This window comes from Balaenoptera ricei, chromosome 18 (genome assembly GCF_028023285.1).
Source record: "Balaenoptera ricei isolate mBalRic1 chromosome 18, mBalRic1.hap2, whole genome shotgun sequence".
Taxonomy (NCBI): Eukaryota; Metazoa; Chordata; class Mammalia; order Artiodactyla; family Balaenopteridae; genus Balaenoptera; species Balaenoptera ricei.
The window spans coordinates 75734380-75753209 of NC_082656.1; positions in this window are offsets into that span (position 1 = coordinate 75734380).

Here is an 18830-nt window from a genome sequence, read left to right on the forward strand (position 1 = left end):
CCTGGAGTTGCCAGGTGAAAGCCTACTGAGCCTCTGGTCTGCAGGAGAGAAAGTGAAGGGAGAGAGAGAGAAAGCAGGACCAGAACAAAGCTCTCCTCAGATTTCAGACGACTTGCTAAGGAGACTTGAGGCTCCCAGGGGCAGAATGCTTTGCATATAGACAACTTGCAAATGAGCAGTTTGTTTGACTAGACAGAGCGCTACAGTTCTGGTTAAAAAAAAGGTGCCAATGCATTTCTAATTTTCACATTGTTTTTACATAAATTTGCACATTAAGGCTCGAGAGGCCTTCTATTCAAGTATTGGAGAGATTCACAATTAATTAATACCCTGAACTTCAGCTGCATTCAAATTCAGGCATCAGACCAGGATGAATAGGAAAGATCTAAATATGAAAAAAAATCATGTGCTTTAATTACGACACAGAATCGGGGAACAGATGCACACCTGAGTGGGCCGTCAGGAGGCTGGGGCTTGATTTCCATTGTCATCTTTTTCAATCTTTTCTGCTGTTTCTTCATGCCCTGGGATCAGCTATAGGCAGTCTTCAAGAAACCAGCAGCAGACTTCTGTTCCTAGCTCCCTGGGTGGAGAAACCAAGGGTTGTGAGTCAACTCGACAGCTCAGGCGTCCCTCTGGTTCTGGTGTATAGCTCTGGAGAAATGAGGATTTAATAGCTTTTCAAGGTGTTTGCTCTGAAGTTCATATGATAAAAGATGAGCTTTCTATTTTCTATTGTGTTTCATCAGGGATGGCTCTATTCAGACCAACAGTCTTTTGGGACTTGAGAGATTCTGGAGAACTGTTTTCTCTGACTGAAATGACCTTCCTCTCTCCTTTCTCCCATCCTTTTGTGGAACCTGCAAGTCCACAATTAGAGTTATTATTTGGAGTCTCCAAGGACCCTCTTTGAGGCAAAAATACCCTGGGGAGAATAGCCCATGAATGACTAGCTGTCTGCGCATCTGAGTTGCATTAAAGGAAAAAAAACAGCAAAGTATTGGTGAGAGGAAAGTAGTATGAAGGGTTTAGAATTTACTGAATGTGAAAAGCCCTGGACTTGGAATCAGAAGATCTGAGTTCTAGGTCTTCTTCTGTGGGAAATACTGGGCCAACTCTTAAGGCTTTTATGAATGAATGTGAAGCCTTATTAAAAGTCTGGAGGAGGTGCAACCATTTTCAAAAACGATTAAAGCTAAATTATACACACGGGCTCTGACCCAGTCATTCCAGTTCCAGGTAAAGACCTAAACAGATGCATAAATTGAGTTCCTTGAAAGACACAAACTAGAATGTTCATGGTAGCCCTATTCATAATAGCTCCAAACCGGAAACTATTCAAAAGTCCATCAGGAGTAGAATGGGTACATAAATTGTGATCTATTCACACAATGTAAATTTATACATCAATTAGGATGGATGATCTACCATGACAAGGTTAATGTTGAGTGAAAGAGACCAGACTCACAAGAACCCATGCAAAAACAGGCAGCGCTAATCTATGGTGTTAGAGGTCGGGATGGTATTACCCTTGGATGCGGGAGAAAAGAGACTGAAGAGATCAGAAGTATGCCGTACTTCAATAGAAAGTTAAAAATAACAATGCTTCTGTCCTGGTAGGAACAGCCTGGGAGGAGATATATGTCCTGTCCTAGGGAAGTCAAGCGACAGAAGATAACACTAGACTTGAGATGATTTCGTGCGAGAATAAAGCAGGGGGTAGAAGTGGGGGGTTTGGGGAGGATCAAAATTAGGAAGGAGGTAGGGAGATGGATATTTTGCTTTTACCATTTAACAAGGATTGGTTCTATTAACCATCCTATGGTTACTAACTATCTAACTATGGCTTAGTAATTTTGTGGTGATCAATTAAACATTTTCTAAATGTCTAAAAACATTAATCTCTGTGAATCTTTAATAAAGTACTTTTGGGTTAATCAATTCTAGATAAACCTCCAAGCAAATCCTCTTTATAGAAGGCAATGCTTCTGTCCTTTTTGCTTCCTCAGTGACCCATAATACTTAAAAAAAAAATTTATTTTATTGAAGTTTAGTTGATTTACAATGTTGTGTTAGTTTTCCGTGTATAGCACAGTGATTCAGTTATACACACACATATATATGTGTGTGTGTGTATATATATATACATACACACACACATATACATATATATTTTTTCAGATTCTTTTTTGTTATAGGTTATTGCAAAATATTGAGTAGAGTTCCCTGTGCTATACAGTGAGTCCTTGTTTGTTATCTATTTTATATATAGTAGTGTGTGTATGTGTTAACCCCAAACTCCTAATTTATCCCTCCCCCACCCCCTTTCCCCTTTGGTAACCATAAGTTTGTTTTCTGGGTCATGTCCTCTCTTATTAGGAGGATGACCATCGCTATTTCTTGGGTATTCTTTTTAGTTTTTAATGGTTCAAACCTGCAAACATTTTTATACAAATACAGCTAATCACACACTGCAACCCACACAATGATTTCAAAGTGGTACTAAACTTGAAAGTTGACACTATGTTTTAAAAAAATGGAGAACTTGTGCTCCTACCTGCACCAGATTCTCTGAGAATCTTCAACCATGTGATCACATCATCAAGAACTGGTGGAAATGTAGATGCGTAATTTCAAGGAATGGTTTCATAATCTCAGCCCTTCAATCATTTACTCTCTGTAAATTTTTATACCATCAATAGATTAAGTAAAATTTGGCTTCTTAGAGAGGGTCACCAGGGTCTTAAATTATTCAGTTATCATCTGTCAAGTTAGGAACAGAAAGATCATGACATTGTAACATAGAATAATAGTCTATCTCCTTGTAAGGAAGGTATTATCATGCCCAATTTACAGATGAAGTAATTGAGGCTCAGAGGATGTAAGCCTTCCTTATGCTCAGATCACACAAGCAGATGTGGAAGACCTGGGAGTATCAGCTCCTTTTTTTTTTTTTTTAATAGATCTTTATTGGAGTATAATTGCTTCACAATACTGTGTTAGTTTCTGTTGTACACCAAAGTGAATCAACCATATGCACACATATGTCCCCATATCCCCTCCCTCTTGAGCCTCCCTCCCATCCTCCCTATCCCACCCCTCTAGGTCATCGCAAAGCACCGAGCTGATTTCCCTGTGCTATGCTGCTTCCCACTAGCTAACTATTTTACATTTGGCAATGTATATATGTCAACGCTACTCTCACTTCACCCCAGCTTCCCCCTCCCACCCCGTGTCCTCAAGTCCATTCTCTATGTCTACATCGTTATTCCTGCCCTGCAACTAGGTTCATCAGTACCATTTTTTTTTTTTTTTAGATTCCATATATATGTGTTAGCATACGGTGTTTGTTTTTATCTTTCTGACTTACTTCACTCTGTATGACAGACTCTATGTCCATCCACCTCACTACAAATAACTCAACTTCATTTCTTTCTATGGCTGAGGAATATTCCATTGTATATATGTTTCACATCTGTCAATGGACATTAAGTTGGTTCCATGTCCTGGCTATTGTAATAGTGCTGCAATGAACATAGTGGTACATGTCTCCTTCTGAATTATGGTTTTCTCAGGGTATATGCCCAGTAGTGGGATTGCTGGGTCATATGGTAGCTCTATTTTTAGTTTTTTAAGGAACCTCCATACTGTTTTCCATAATGGTTGTATCAATTTACATTCCTACCAAAGGTGCAGGAGGGTTCCCTTTTCACCACACCCTTTCCAGCATTTATTGTTTCTAGATTTTTTTGATAATGGCCATTCTGACTGGTGTGAGGTGATACCTCACTGTAGTTTTGATTTGCATTTCTCTAATGATTAATGATGTTGAGCACTGTTTCATGTGTTTGTTGGTAATCTGTATATCTTCTTTGGAGAAATGTCTATTTAGGTCTTCTGCCCATTTTTGGATTGGGTTTTTGTTTTTTTGATATTGAGCTGCATGAGCTGCTTGTAAATTTTGGAGGTTAATCCTTTGTCAGGTGCTTCATTTGCAAATATTTTCTCCCATTCTGAGGGGTGTCTTTTCGTCTTGTTTATGGTTTCCTTTGCTGTGTAAAAGCTTTGAAGTTTCATTAGGTCCCATTTGTTTATTTTTGTTTTTATTACCATTTCTCTAGGAGGTGGGTCAAAAAGGATCTTGCTGTGATTTATGTCATAGAGTGTTCTGCCTATGTTTTCCTCTAAGAGTTTGATAGTGTCTGGCCTTACACTTAGGTCTTTAATCCATTTGGAGTTCATTTTTGTGTATGGTTTTAGAAAGTGTTCTGATTTCATTCTTTTACATGTAGCTGTCCAGTTTCCCCAGCACCACTTATTGAAGAAGCAGTCTTTTCTCCACTGTATATTCTTGCCTCCTTTATCAAAGATAAGGTGACCATATGTGCATGGGTTAATCTCTGGGCTTTCTATCCTGTTCCATTGATCTATATTTCTGTTTCTGTGCCAGTACCTTACTGTCTTGATTACTGTAGCTTTGTAGTATAGTCTGAAGTCAGGGAGCCTGATTCCTCCAGCTCTGTTTTTCTTTCTCAAGATTGCTTTTGCTATTTGGGGTCTTTTGTGTTTCCATATAAATTGTGAAATTTTTTGTTCTAGTTCTGTGAAAAATGCCAGTGGTAGTTTGATAGGGATTGCATTGAATCTGTAGATGGCTTTGGGTAGTATAGTCATTTTCACAATGTTGATTCCTCCCATCGAAGAACATGGTATATCTCTCCATCTATTTGAATCATCTTTAATTTCTTTCATCAGTGTCTTATAATTTTCTGCATAGAGGTCTTTGGTCTCCTTAGGTAGGTTTATTCTTAGATATTTTATTCTTTTTCTTGCACGTAAATGGGAGTGTTTTCTTAATTTCACTTTCAGATTTTTCATCATTAGTGTATAGGAATGCAAGAGATTTCTGTGCATTAATTTTGTATCCTGCTACTTTAGCAAATTCATTGTTTAGCTCTGGTAGTTTTCTGGTAGCATCTTTAGTATTCTCTATGTATAGTATCATGTCATCTGCAAACAGTGACAGCTTTACTTCTTCTTTTTTGATTTGGATTCCTTTTATTTCTTTTTCTTCTCTGATTGCTGAGGGTAAAACTTCCAAAACTATGTTGAATAATAGTGGTGAGAGTGGGCAGCCTTGTCTTGTTCCTGATCTTAGTGGAAATGGTTTCATTTTTTCACCATTGAGGATGATGTTGGCTGTAGGTTGGTCATATATGGCCTTTATTATGTTGAGGAAAGTTCCCTCTATGCCTACTTTCTGGAGGGTTTTTATCATAAATGGGTGTTGAATTTTGTCAAAAGCTTTCTCTGCATCTATTGAGATGATCATATGGTTTTTCTCTTTCAATTTGTTAATATGGTGTATCACATTGATTGATTTGCATATATTGAAGAATCCTTGCATTCCTGGGATAAGCCCCACTTGATCATGATGTATGATCCTTTTAATGTGCTGCTAGATACTGTTTGCTAGTATTTCGTTGAGGATTTTTACATCTATGTTCATCAGGGATATTGGCCTGTAGTTTTCTTTCTTTGTGACATCTTTGTCTGGTTTTGGTATCAGAGTGATGGTGGCCTCGTAGAATGAGTTTGGGAGTGTTTCTCCCTCTGCTATATTTTGGAGGAGTTTGAGAAGAATAGGTGTTAGCTCTTCTCTAAATGTTTGATAGAATTCGCCTGTGAAGCCATCTGGTCCTGGGCTTTTGTTTGTTGGAAGATTTTTAATCACAGTCTCAATTTCAGTGCTTGTGATTGGTCTGTTCATATTTTCTATTTCTTCCTGGTTCAGTCTTGGAAGGTTCTGCATTTCTAAGAATTTGTCCATTTCTTCCAGGTTGTCCATTTTATTGGCATAGAGTTGCTTGTAGTAATCTCTCATGATCCTTTGTATTTCTGCAGTGTCAGTTGTTACTTCTCCTTTTTCATTTCTAATTCTATTGATTTGAGTCTTCTCCCTTTTTTTTCTTGATGAGTCTGGCTAATGGTTTATCAATTTTGTTTATCTTCTCAAAGAACCAGCTTTTAGTTTCATTGATCTTTGCTATTGTTTCCTTCATTTCTTTTTCATTTATTTCTGATCTGATCTTTATGATTTCTTTCCTTCTGCTAACTTTGGGGGTTTTTTGTTCTTCTTTCTCTAATTGCTTTAGGTGTAAGGTTAGGTTGTTTATTTGAGATGCTTCTCGTTTCTTAAGGTAGGATTGTATTGGTATAAACTTCTCTCTTAGAACTGTTTTTGCTGCATCCCATAGGTTTTGGGTCGTCGTGTTTTCACTGTCATTTCTTTCTAGGTATTTTTTGATTTCCTCTTTGATTTCTTCAGTGATCTCTTGGTTATTAAGTAGTGTATTGTTTAGCCTTCATGTGTTTGTATTTTTAACAGATTTTTTCCTGTAATTGATATCTAGTCTCATAGCGTTGTGGTCAGAAAAGATACTTGATACGATTTCAATTTTCTTAAATTTACCAAGGCTTGATTTGTGACCCAAGATATGATCTATCCTGGAGAATGTTTCATGAGCACTTGAGAAGAATGTGTATTCTGTTGTTTTTGGATGGAATGTCCTATAAACATCAATTAAGTCCATCTTGTTTAATGTATCATTTAAAGCTTGTGTTTCCTTATTTATTTTCATTTTGGATGATCTGTCCATTGGTGAAAGTGGGGTGTTAAAGTTTCCTACTATGATTGTGTTACTCTTGATTTCCCCTTTTATGCTGTTAGTATTTGCCTTATGTATTGAGGTGCTCCTATGTTGGGTGCATAAATATTTACAATTGTTATATCTTCTTGGATTGATCCCTTGATCATTATGTAGTGTCCTTTTTTGTCTCTTGTAATAGTCTTTATTTTAAAGTCTATTTTGTCTGATATGAGAATTGGTACTCCAGCTTTCTTTTGATTTCCATTTGCATGGAATATCTTTTCCATCCCCTCACTTTCAGTCTGTATGTGTCCCTAGGTCTGAAGTGGGTCTCTTGTAGACAGCATATATACGGGTCTTGTTTTTGTATCCATTCAGCCAGTCTATGTCTTTTGGTGGGAGCATTTAATCCATTTACATTTAAGGTAATTATCGATATGTATGTTCCTATTACCATTTTCTTAATTGTTTCGGGTTTGTTATTGTAGGTCTTTTCCTTCTCTTGTTTTTCCTGCCTAGAGAAGTTCCTTTTGCATTTGTTGTAAAGCTGGTTTGGTGGTGCTGAATTCTCTTAGCTTTTGCTTGTCTGTAAAGGTTTTAATTTCTCCATCAAATCTGAATGAGATCCTTGCTGGGTAGAGTAATCATGGTTGTAGGCTTTTCTCTTTCATCACTTTAAGTATATCCTGCTACTCCCTTCTGGCCTGCAGAGTTTCTGCTGAAAACTCAGCTGATAACCTTATGGGGATTCCCTTGTATATTATATTTTGCTTTCCCCTTGCTGCTTTTAATATTTTTTCTTTGAATTTAATTTTTGTTAGTTTGATTAATATGCGTTGTGGTCTGTTTTTCCTAGGGTTTATCCTGTATGGGACTCTATGTGCTTCCTGGACTTAGGTGACTATTTCCTTTCCCATGTTAGGGAAGTTTTCGACTATAATCTCTTCAAATATTTTCTCAGACCTTTCCTTTTTCTCTTCTTCTTCTGGGAGCCCTATAATTCGAATGTTGGTGTGTTTAGTGTTATCCCAGAGTTCTCTGAGATTGTCTTCAATTGTTTTCATTCTTTTTTCTTTATTCTGCTCTGCAGCAGTTATTTCCACCATTTTGTCTTCCAGCTCACTTATTTGTTCTTCTGCCTCAGATATTCTGTTATTGATTCCTTCTAGTGTATTTTTCATTTCAGTTATTGTGTTGTTCATCTCTGTTTGTTTGTTCTTTAGTTCTTTTAGATCTTTGTTAAACATTTCTTGTATTTTCTCAATCCTGCCTCCATTCTATTTCTGAGATTCTGGATCATCTTTACTATCATTATTCTGAATTCTTTTTCAGGTAGATTGCTTATTTTCTCTTCATTTATTTGGTCTTGTAGGTTTTTATCTTGCTACTTCATGTGTGATGTATTTTTTTGCCCGTCTCATTTTTTTTTTTTTTTTATGAGTGGGATTGTGTTCCTGTCTTACTGGTTGTTTGGCTTGAGGCTTCCAACACTGGAGTTTGCAGGCTGTTGGGTAGAGCTGGGTCTTGGTGCTGAGATGAGGACCTCTGTGAGACCTCACTCCGATGAATAGTCCCTGGTGTCTGAGTTTCTCTGTTAGTCCAGTGGTTCTGACACAGAGCTCCCACTGCAGGAGCTTAGGCCTGACCCCTGGCTCGTGAACCAAGATCCCGCAAGCCACATGGGGTGGCAAAAAATAAAAAACAGGAGAGAACAATAACAAAGTAAAAAATAAAATTAGACTAGGAAACTAACAGATATGTTAGAAAGAGTATAAAAATAAAAATATAGATGAATCAGCAACCAGAAGGTACATCAGTACCACAGTAGTAAAAAAGAGGAGGGAAAAGAGAAAAAAAAAAAGAGAAAAAAAAGAAAAAAAATGGGGAAAAGGCCTTGGCTGTGGAGGGTGGGGCCTAAGCAAGGGCAAGGTTTGGGTGGTGGGCGGGGCCTATGCTCAGGACCCACAGGGCTGGAAAAGGCCCTGGGTGCTGTGGGGGGGGTGGGGCTTAGGCTCAAGGAACAGAAGGGGCCCAGACGTTCCCCCCATCCCTGGTCTCAGAGGGCAGGCGACCTCACCTGGGAGCCCAGCAGACTTCCTGGGCTCGAGTGGGCAGGGCCAACACCCTGCTCTCCTCTCCTGCTCCTTCTCCTCTTCCTGTCCGGGAGGGCCCCTCCCACCTGCCTCTCCAGTTCTCCCCTCGGTCTCCTTCCTATGCCCCCAGGACCAATGCAGCCTGGGGGAGGTGGGGACCTTGGAGGGCCTGGGACTGGCCTGGGAGCTCAGCAGGCTCCCCGGGCTGAGTGGGTGGGGCAAACGTCCTCCTCTCCTCTCCTGCTCCTCCCAGAGGGCCCCTCCCACCTGCCTCTCCTCATCTCCCCAGTCTCCGGGGTGTCCATCCTGTCTGGCTTCCACTTCTCCTCCCGCCTGTGTCCTCCTATGTCCTACCAGTTCACTTGGGGGTTCCTCCCGTCTCCTTGGACATCAGCGTCCCCCAACAGCGGCCGGCAGTTGCCCTAGTTGTGGAGAGACGCTAACTTGGTGTCTTCCCACACCACCATCTTGACTCCGCCCCCCTCAGCTCCTTTTTTAAGAAAAGTTTTTCTCAGAGCCTTGGATCCATTTGGGCACAGGGTTTGTATCCAACAAACACTAAATGACTCATGTCACACTGTCTCCCCAATTTCCTATTGTCAGTGAGAAGGGAGCTGTGCAGACATTTATTCTTATTCAGTGTTTAGACCTCCCCACAAATGCGTACACAGACTACTTCCCCTCTCAAAATCTTCAAGGCTTGGTGGCAAGAGAAACACCTGAGACTTTGATAGCTGTATCTCAGAAGACCTATTTCCATCTGGCTGAAGGTGGATTGTGCTTTAGTTCAATAAACCCCTGCTATTGACCTTGACCTGGCCCATTTAGCAGGAACTTTCTAACAAGCTCAACTTGCCCACCTCATACCTGAAGGTTGATCCCTAGAGCCAGCATCTCAGCCAGATCACCCACATGTTACTACCAACTCTTCCCTCTTACTGACTGCTTCTCAAGACCCCCGCTTCATACCTTCACCTAGGCCATCGCCATACATCCCGAAGCATCCTCTCATCACCACCTCACTACAACCCACTCCAGCTACCAGCACGTTATCATCTGAGCCGCAGCCTAGACTCAGGCTTTCCATCTTTCTTCCTCCATCATCTGTTCTCCACGAAGCAATCTTTACAACAAAACAACTAAAACTAAAATCATTAGATTATGCCAATCTATACACAAATTCTCCAAATGTGCTCCCACAGAATAAAATCCAAACTATTGTGTTGTAAAGGGTCCTAAATAGACTGTCCCCATCCATCTTTTTAATCTGATCTTCTTTGGTGTTCCTGCTCCTGCTCTGGTCTTCCTACTGTTCCTGGATAAAAGCACCTCATTTCTCCCTCAGGATTTTGTGTTCACTATTGCTTTCCCCAGAACACTTTCCATTTGATTTTAGGACTATTCATCCATTCACTTCATTTAAGTCTTCCTTAACTGGAATTTTTCAGAGAAGCCTTTTCTGTTGACCCTGTTTAAAAAAGTACCCCATCCCCATTTGAATCCCATTACTCTGTTCTTTAAAGCCATGACTACTAGTGGGACTCCATTGCATATTTGTTTGTTCACTTATTTATTGTCAATTTCCACCAGTATTAGTTTGCTTCTCTTGCTATAAAAAAGTACTGCAAACTGGTACGCAGAGTTCTAGAGGCTAGAAGTCCAAGATCAAGGTGTTTGGCAGGGTTGGTTCCTTCTGAGGGCCATGAGGGAGACTCTGTCCCACGGCTCACCCCTAACTTTTGGTGGTTTGATGGCAGTCTTTGGTGGTTCTTGGCTTGTAGCAGCATCACCTCAGTATCTTCCTTTATCATCACAAGGTGTTCTCCCTGTGTGCATGTCTATCTCTTTGTCTAAATTTCCTTTTTCTAGGAGGACACAATTATATTGGACTATTCCTTAAAAAACTAAAAATAGAGCTACTATATCATTCAGCAATCCCACTCCTGGGCATATATCTGGAGAAAACCATAATTCAAAAAGATACGTGTACCCCAATGTTCATGGCAGCACTATTTACAATAGCCAGGACATGGAAGCAACCTGAATGTCCATCAGCTGAGGAATAGATAAAGAAGATATGATATATATAAAAATATATATACACACACACACACACACACACACTGGAATATTACTTGGCCATACAAAAGAACGAAATAATTCCTTTTGCGGCAACATGGATGGACCTAGAGATTGTCATACTGAATGAAGTATGTCAGACAGAGAAAGACAAATATCATATGATATTGCTTATATGTGGAATCTAAAAAAATGGTTTAAATGAACCTATTTACAAAACAGAAATAGAGTCACAGATGTAGCAAAAAAAAACTTATGGTTACCGGGGGGAAAGGGGGGGAGGGATAAACTGGGAGATTGGGATTGACATATACACACTAATATATATAAAATAGATAACTAATAAGAACCTCAATACTCTCTAATGACCTATATGGGAATAGAATCTAAAAAAGAGTGGATATATGTATATGTATAACTGATTCACTTTGCTGTATACCTGAAACTAACACAACATTGTAAATCAACTCTACTCCAATAAAACATAATTAACAAATAAAAAAATAAAAAATAAAACTTGAAATGAGACCTAAAAATAAATTGTATTAGACTAGGCTCCACCCTAATGACCTCATCTTAAGTTGATCATCTGTAGAGACTGTATGTCCAAATAAGGTCACATTCTGAGGTACCGGGGGTTAGAACTTCAACATATAAATTTTGGGGGGGGACACAATTTAATCCATAGCACCAACCCTATGAGTTCCTTCTGGAGAATGGCTCTCGCTTACTCATTACTATATATTTGGCACCAGAATGGTATCAGGAAAGATGTCCTTGCTAACTAAATGCATGAGAATATTCTCTTCCTGCAAACATTCAGTTGGACCTTTGCTTAGTGCTTTGTATCAGGCTGTGATAACCCCTGTCTGTCATGGGGGTTTCCATGGTCGATGCCCATATGCAACTTCCTGTGTCCTGATTGTATCAGTCATCTCCACCTTTCCTCCCTGCCTCGCCTATGAATTTGCTATGTGACTGGGACCTACTGTCCTTGCTCAGCAACTCTCCCCCACCCCTCTTAGACCTCAGGTTTATTGCCAGCCTCAACCTCACAAGTCCTTGAACATGTTTTCACTTTGACTTCCGATGCTTCTCTACAAGTGCCTGGATTTCCACTGTCTCTCCTGGTCCTCAAGGAACTGGTCATGTCCACCACAGCTTGACCTCTTACCCATGAGAGATGATGCCCTAGGAGGTGGCTTCACCGCTGCCTGGACCTCAGAGAGGACCCAGGGCCTGGCCATTGCATGCCAATTATTTGTCAATCATGTCAGGAGGCCATGTTCAATTGTACTTTGAAAAACAAAGTTCAGGGTACCAAGCTTTCTAATAAAACACATACCCGCCAAAACTGGAGCAGTGGTATCCGGGCAATATCCCTCTCCAAGTGGCAGGGGCAGCTGATTAAGCAGATGATGTAACACTGGAATATGCCCTTTGGTGTGTCTTCTTTCTCAGATTTTCTCCCTTTGGTTCCCCACCTCTTCACCATCTTCATGTACTCTAGCTCTTGTCAAACTTCTAGGTTGGGGGGAAACCAAGACAAAAAAACAGACAGGCAACCTTTCCTTGTTTTCCTTTGCACTTTGAAACACTCGACTTTTCTAAGGATACTTGACTAAATACAAAGAGAGGAGAAAGCAAAACTAATAAAATACACGAAAGCCTACATATAGGCAAATTGTCCAGGCTTTTAAGAATTCAAGAGGGTTGCTTAGGCTGGGGAGAGACAATGACAGAGGTAGGAAAAGCTATTAAGGACAAATTATCAGATATTTCAGTGATGTATGCAGGAATTTGGACTGCTTCCTGCACAGGGGTTTTGATCACAGCAATGGAATTGAGAAGCAGACATGGATCTGAGACACTAATTAAAATTATAAACAAAGAACGCTTTGTAACTAGATGCCTTGTTAAGACAGAGTCAAAGAGAGATTTAAATTTCAAGTTGCAATTTGATAAGCAGGCCTCATCCTCAATGAAGCACAAGAAAACAAGCTTGGGGTAAATAGGATGAGGATAGTCAATTTTTTTGGTACATGTCAAATATGAGCTACCTTGGGGACATTTGAGTAGAGATACCTCATTAAGCAGTAAGTAATTTATCTTTTAAATTTAACTTTATAATTTTTACAACTGATAAATATTTATTATAAAGAATTCGATTAATGCAAACAGGTTCAAAGAAGGAAGTAAGAAAAATGTCCAAATACCAGCCTCCAGAAATAACCTTTGCTAATATTAAGTGAGCATCAGGTCAAATGTGTCCCTATGCAGATAAACTGAGGGAAGGGTAAGGTCTTTCTGTTGGCATAGAAAGAGATAAGCTTATAAAAATGAGATCATGTATGCACACTCTTGTAAAAATTAGATGCATTAAAATGATTTCATATGAGTTTATCAGAAAAATGTAAAATAAAGGATTTCAAGTAAATATTGAGAGGATATTATGGAAAGCATAAGACATTGAATGCATTTAAAAACTCACAATGAATTTTATGCAATTTTGACTCCCTCGCATAAAAGATAGGAAAAATCAGCATTCTCACATTTCTTCTCAATCTGCCAGCTTCCAACTGTATTACTTAATATGTATTTGAGCACCTACTATCAGCCAGGAACTGTTCTCGGTGTTTGGGATACGTCAATGAATAGAATGAATAGATTTTTGTCCTTGTGGAGCTTGTAGTATAGTCAGAGGGAGATAGAAGATAAATAATGAAAGTAAACATGATGATAATTTAGTAAATAAAAATAGAAAAACAAACGGTAAGAAAGAGCGGGAGTGCCAGGTATGGGTGTTGAGAGAAGGTTATTCTCTTGAATAATTCATTTTGAAGGCAAGATTGCAGAAAAGATGTGAGTGGAGTCAGATAGCTGGTGTTCCCATTCTAGGCATAGGAAACCTAGATTAAATCCCTCAGCCATGGCTGGCAGTTCTAGGACCCGTGAGGAGGCCAGCAGGGCTGGACAGGAGTGCGTGAATAAGAGAGGAACAGAAGAGGGCAGAAGTTTACAGATTGGAAGGGCTGACCAAGCAGAGCCCTATAAGACATTGTGAGGATGTTGACTTATACTCGAAGTGAAGTATGAGTCATGATGAGTCATAATATTCTTTTTCTCATTGCAATCATTATAATCTTTACATCCTGCTTTATAATTATGTTTCATGGATGTTTAGATTTTTAAAAGACGGATTTAGTGCTTATTATCAATTCTTCTATATTAGTGTTTTAGTTTTTTTTAAATGCTGTGTAACAAAATATCCCACAGCTTAGTGATTTAAAACAATAACCGTAACGTTAATTCCCATGCTTCTGTGGTTGACTACAGCATCTAGGATGGATCACTCACATGCTGGAAATTAATGCTGGCTGTTGGCTGGAAGCTCAGCTGGAGCTGTTGCCTGTAACAATTACACACCGCCACTCCATGTGGCTAGAACTTTCTTGCATCATGGCGCTTGGGTTCTGAGAGAAAGCATCCCGGTCCCCTTGAAATCTACGTCTGGAACTGGCACAGCGCCGTTTCTGCTGCAGATTCCAGGTAGGGAAGAAAAACCTTCATCTTTCGTTGGGGAAAATGACAAAAAAAAATTGTGGCCAATTTTAATTCATCACAGATGATTTGAGTTCTCCTTTTATGATTTTTGGATTTTGATTTATCTTTTTAATTGTGTGTATTCCATTGATTAGTTTTATCCAGAAAGGCTCATCACCTGTTCTTTCTTGTTTGAGAATGAATACCTTTTTGCCTGCCTATTGGAAGAGCAACTTGACTAGGTAAAATATTCTTTTTTTAAAAAAATTATTGAGGTAACATTGTTTTATAACATTGTATAAGTTTCATTTGTACATGGTATTTCTACTTCTGCATACCCTACCGTGCACTCACCCTAAAAATTTATTTTCCCCCTGTCATCATACAGTTGATGCCCTTTACCCACTTCATCCTCTCCCCTGCCCACTCCCCTCTGGTAACCACTACCCTGTTCTCTATATCTGCTTGTTTGTTTTGGTTTATTCATTTATTTTGTTATTTTGTTTATTAGTTTTTTATATTTCCCATATGAGTGAAATCATACATTATTTGGCTTTCTCCATCTGGCCTATTTCACTTAGCATAATGCTGTCAAGGTCCATCTATGTTGCTGCAAATGACAAGATTTTTTTTTATGGCTGAGTACTATTCCTAGTCCATTATATATATATATGAATAGATAACTTCATCTATTCATCCATTGATGGGATACTACATGTTGAACTTCTTACCTTTGGGTTATGTATCCAACCTGTTTGTTTCCAGACTTTCATTTTTTTTATTTGAGGAAGGGTGCTGGGCTTTACTAGTTTTTGAGACTAAATGTCACATTTTGAGGTCTTTTCTAGACATCATTACATTTTTGCTTGAGTATGGGTTACACTTTCCTGTTTCTTCACATGTCTAGGTTTTATTTTCTCAAGTGTGTACTGGATATTGTACATTACATGTTGCAGAGACCTTAATTATAGGATCTTCTTCTGAAGAGTGTTTCTTATTGACCCAGTAGACAGTTAAATTACTGGCTTATTACACTGAACTTGTATCAGCTTTTCATTTTGTAAGAGTGAGGCTCTTCATTTCATCCTTAGTCTAATCTTATGGCTAGACTCTTAGTCTTGAGACATAGATTTTATTTTTGAGGCATGGCCCTTCTTTGATTTTGATGGGAAGTCTGAAGTGTTTACAAAACCCCTCTAATTTGTAGGAACTCAAATCGAAAGTTGTTTTCTTCTGTGGTGGGCAGAAGCTGAAAACTATGTCCACCTCTTTCAGACTCCCAGCTCTGTCTTTCTGCCTTTCTCCTTGGAGTCTCCCCTGCACATAAGCTGTTGAGGAGTTAGCCAAGGATTTAGGGAAGATTATATGGAGAATTGGGGAAATCTCCCTATATCTTCCTTCTTCCTGGGATTTTTCCCTTAACTTTTAGATTCTCTGGCAATCCCAATTTCTTTTTCTCTGACATCTCAAGCTTGTGTGGCTTTCTGCTTTAATTCTACACCACACTGCATGGACTGATGGCTGCCTTCAGAAAGAAGCTTTGTTGTCATAGATCTCACCCAGGTGGTTCCTTTCTTTTCTTTTTTTTAATCAAAAATCAAATATTGGGCTTCCCTGGTGGCGCAGTGGTTGAGAATCTGCCTGCCAATGCAGGAGACACGGGTTCGAGCCCTGGTCTGGGAAGATCCCACATGCCACGGAGCAACTGGGCCCGTGAGCCACAACTACTGAGCCTGCGCGTCTGGAGCCTATGCTCCGCAACAAGAGAGGCCGCGATAGTGAGAGGCCCGCGCACCACGATGAGGAGTGGCCCCCGCTCGCCACAACTAGAGAAAGCCCTCGCACAGAAACGAAGACCCAAAACAGCCATAAATAAATAAATAAATAAATAAATAAATAAATAAATAAATAAATAAATAAAAATTTAAAAAAAAATCAAATATCTTTTGGTTTCTTCCTGCCTTTGGTGGCTATTCATTACCTTCAAGTAGTTCTTTTTAATATTTTTGCCAAAATTTATAATTGGTACCTGTAGGAGGATGAGCTCACCATGAGCCACTCTGCCATTACCAGAACCCATAGTCTGTGATTTTATTTATTTAAAATGCAAAAAAGAAGCAAAACCATACTATGGTCTTTAGGGAGGCATGTTTAGGTGGCAAATCTTTTCTAATTTTTAAAAAATTTCTTCTTTGATACAAAGTTTATTTAGAGGTATATATTAATATTTACCAAATATATAGAGTTTCTTAATTATCTTTTTAAGAAATTTATAGCTTGCCTTGTGGTTAAGGGACATGTTTTGCTTTAATCCTTTGAAATTTGTTGAGATTTGTTTAATGAATGAGCCTATGTTCCATTTTAGTAAATGTTCTGTGTGCACTGGATAAGAATGTGTATCCTGCAATTTTGAGTATAGTGTTATTTAAGTCACATTTGTTAATCATATTTTAAAAATATTCTGTATTTCCACCATTTTTTGTCTGCTTGTTCTATTAGTTATATAGAGAGGTACGTTAAAATATCCTATGCTAATTGTGAATATACTTACACCTTCTTAAAGTTCTATCAGCTTTGGTTTAATGTATTGTGAGTTATTTTATTAAATTATAGAAATCTCAAATTATGTCTTCTTAATGATTTAAACATTTCTTTATTACAGCTGTTTCTATCTCTGGTAATACGTTTTGTCAAAAAATCAATTTTCTCAATTTTTAATATGACTATGATAAATTTCTTCTTGTTACTGCTTGCATAGTACATCTTTTTGTATTCTTTTATTTGTAATCTTTCTGTTTACTTATATTTAAGATGTTTTTCTTGCAGCCACTTAGAGTTTCACTTTAAGTTTTATTTGTTCTGAAAAATCCTTTCTCATATTTAATGTGATTTATTGTATATTTGGGTTTAAGTCTTTAATTTTACTAAATGCTTTCTGTTTGAACATATTCGATGTTTCCTTTCTTTCTTTCTTGCCTTATTTTGGGTTTATTATTTTCTATTATTACATCCATGGGAGTTTTATACACTCTTACTATTATTATTATTTTAGTGGTTGCAGTAGAAATTACGACATGCATACCTGAGTTATCAAGTCCAATTTTACTGTTACTTCTGTCCTATCCCCAGATAATGCAAGTAACCACTCCTGACATATGCCAGTGATGTTGTGAATTTTATGTTTTTCTATCTTAAATAAAAAGAAACTATTATTTCATCTGCATAGTTAATATTTTTTTGATCTCATCTATATAGTTAATATTTTGTTGCTCTTTATTATTTTTTACATTTCTGAGCTTCCATCTGGGATGATTTTCTTTCTGCCTGAAAACAGCACTCAACATTTTCTTTAGGGAGGAGCTTCTAACAGAAAATTCTTCTAGTTTTGATTTTCATCTTCATTCTTGCAGGATATTTAAACTAGATGTGAAATTCTATTTCAGCAGTTACCTGCTTTCAGAGCTTTGAAATTATTCCATTTTCTTCTGAATTTCATTGCGTTTGTTGAGAATTAGCTGTAAATCTTACTGTTGCTCTTTTGAAAGTATTTGCCTTTTCCCCTCCCCCATCTCCCTGATTTTAATATTTTCTCTTTGTCTTTGGTTGTCACCATTTTTTTTTTAAGTATTTGTTTATTTATTTATTTATGGCTGTGTTGGGTCTTCGTTTCTGTGCGAGGGCTTTCTCTAGTTGTGGCAAGCGGGGGCCGCTCTTCATTGCAGTGCGTGGGCCTCTCACTATCGCGGCCTCTCTTGTTGCGGAGCACAGGCTCCAGACGTGCAGGCTCAGTAATTGTGGCTCACGGGCCCAGCTGCTCTGCTGGATCTTCCCAGACTAGGGCTCGAACCTGTGTCCCCTGCATTGGCAGGCAGATTCTCAACCACTGTGCCACCAGGGAAGCCCGGTTGTCAGCATTTTATATGTTGTATTTACATATATTTTTTATTTATCTTGCCTGGACTTTATAGTATTCTTAAATATGTTGTTTGACATCTTTCCTCAATTTTGGCAAGCTGTCAGCCATTGTCTTTTGCAAATATTACTTCTGTCCCATTTTTTCTCAGACACAAATTACATATATTTTAGGTCTCATAATTGTGCCTTCTGAATTGCTTATTCTCTCATTATTTTCTATAATATTTTCTCTATCCTTTATTTTGAATCTTCTCTTCTGGTCTGTCTACCAGTTCACCAATTCTCTTTTCATTTGGCTGTGTTTGTTCTGTTGCTAAACTGATTCATATCTACCTAATTTCAGTTATTGTGCCTTTTATTTTTAGAATTTTCGTTATTTTGAAATTGGCCAGTTCTCAGATCATAACTATCAATTGTTTGCAATCTTGTTGAAAACAGTAATCATACTTCTTTTAAAATACAGACTCTCCAATATTTGGAACCATCATGCATCTGATTCTGGTGCCTTTTTTTTCTCCCACTGGGCTTTACTTAGTTTGTCCTGTATTAT